The sequence below is a fragment of the Procambarus clarkii genome, chromosome 10 (genome assembly GCF_040958095.1).
Source record: "Procambarus clarkii isolate CNS0578487 chromosome 10, FALCON_Pclarkii_2.0, whole genome shotgun sequence".
In the NCBI taxonomy this organism is placed as follows: Eukaryota; Metazoa; Arthropoda; class Malacostraca; order Decapoda; family Cambaridae; genus Procambarus; species Procambarus clarkii.
The window spans coordinates 774,296-775,906 of record NC_091159.1 but is presented as its reverse complement, the minus strand read 5'-3'; the positions used below and the strand labels follow the sequence as shown (position 1 = coordinate 775,906).

At 36.1% G+C, this 1,611-nt stretch overlaps 1 long non-coding RNA gene across 1 annotated transcript in view; it reads left to right on the top strand.

The window, feature by feature from the left end:
• Positions 1–688: 688 nt before the first annotated feature.
• Positions 689–1,611, top strand: part of LOC138363160 (uncharacterized) — a 1,786-nt gene continuing 863 nt past the window's right edge. The window contains exon 1 of the long non-coding RNA XR_011228028.1: positions 689–881. This is a non-coding gene — a long non-coding RNA (uncharacterized lncRNA). The remainder of the gene's footprint in view (positions 882–1,611) is intronic.

Here is a 1,611-nt window from a genome sequence, read left to right as displayed (position 1 = left end):
ACGGTTTGATAAAATACAGTAGACTGCCTACTGGATAATAGTTCCAGTCCACCTGTAGACAGGGATCTCACATCAGCTTGTATATTATACAAGGATAAGATTTGATTTACTTTTGTATTTATATGCATATATGCATTTATATGCATTATTCTCTAGAATAATAGATCTCGTAATAATTTTGCAAAAATAGTGGCATTTACTATTTTAAAAAGCTCGGGTGCAGGGGGGGGGGGGTTTGTGTAAAAGCCTGGTTTGTGCCTCGGAGAGGCTATGGGATCCAGTAAGATCGTCCTTCCTTTCCTCCCTAGAATCTGGATGTAGCAGGTGCTCAATTGTCAAAAGTGAAAAATTGGTTTTGTCTTCCGAATGCACCATTTCTGTAAATTTGCTAATAATCTTTTAAAAATAGTAAATGCCATTATTTTAGCCTGAGTATGGTAAGTGTTGCTGAATTTTTTTAGCCTTGTACATATGTCTTTTGATTAGTTTTTTTGCAGATGAAGGAAGGTGGGGTGGCACATAATTGATTGTTCAGTGTTATGTTTAAGGTACAAATAAAACAAAAGCAAAAGTTACTCAAATTCGTTGATTTTTGTAATAGTTAAGAAGGAAAATATTTTAATGCTATTTATTTAATACAGTTGGAAATTAGAAAATCTAATGTTGAGATTGAAAGATATATATTATTCTCTATTACCTTACAGCTTATGCATTATTTTAACAGGTCCAGACGCTGTCTCAAATGGGCGGTGCAAGCTGTGGAGACACAGTGAGACGAATGATGAGGATAGGGACCTATGGGGTCTGGTCTCAGTATTCACTCGTTGGGCGCAAGAGGAAACGTGTCTTCAAAACCTTGGATATTTGTAATGTAATAATAAGTACGTAAATTTGACATTTTTTTGGATTATATATATGTCTGCATGTATTATGTATTATACTTGCATGCTTGTTAATGACTTGTATTCTAGTCTTGTGGGTATCTCCTTTCTCCTACGGGCCAAATGCTTTGTTCTTACCTAGCATTTTGCTTTGTTTGGGTATGAATGTTTGTGTACCTTCATTGTATATTTTGCAAAATTTGCCATATATCTCATTACTCCTCTGCCTAGCAACAAGTCTGTCTAATTATACTCAATAACTATTTTTCAAAGTTCCCCATAGTGTCCTTTATTGAAATAGAGTTCATGAACCGTTTCAATATCCTTATTTTCTTCTAGATTATATCTTAAAGTATATTTAAATGTTATTGTGACATTGCATTGCAATTGAGCTGCGTTGTTAACCATTCTGTTCATTTCATGAGTATATTTTATTTTCTATTTTTTCATATCATTTTTTTTATCTGTTTTTATTTTTCAGTGATGGGAATATCAGATCATTTGATGTTCCCATCAGAAAATTGGGAAAGTCAGATCTTTTGATGTTCCCAATTTTCAGATGGAAGCATCAGACCATCATGGAATGCATGGGATGAGGTAGTTTAGAATGGTGGGGAGGACGACAGGGGGGATGGTGGGGAAGACGAGGGAACAGAGGAGAGGGTAATGGAGGGGAGGACGAGGGGACAGGGGAATGGAGAATGCTGGGGAGGACAAAGGGGACGAGGGG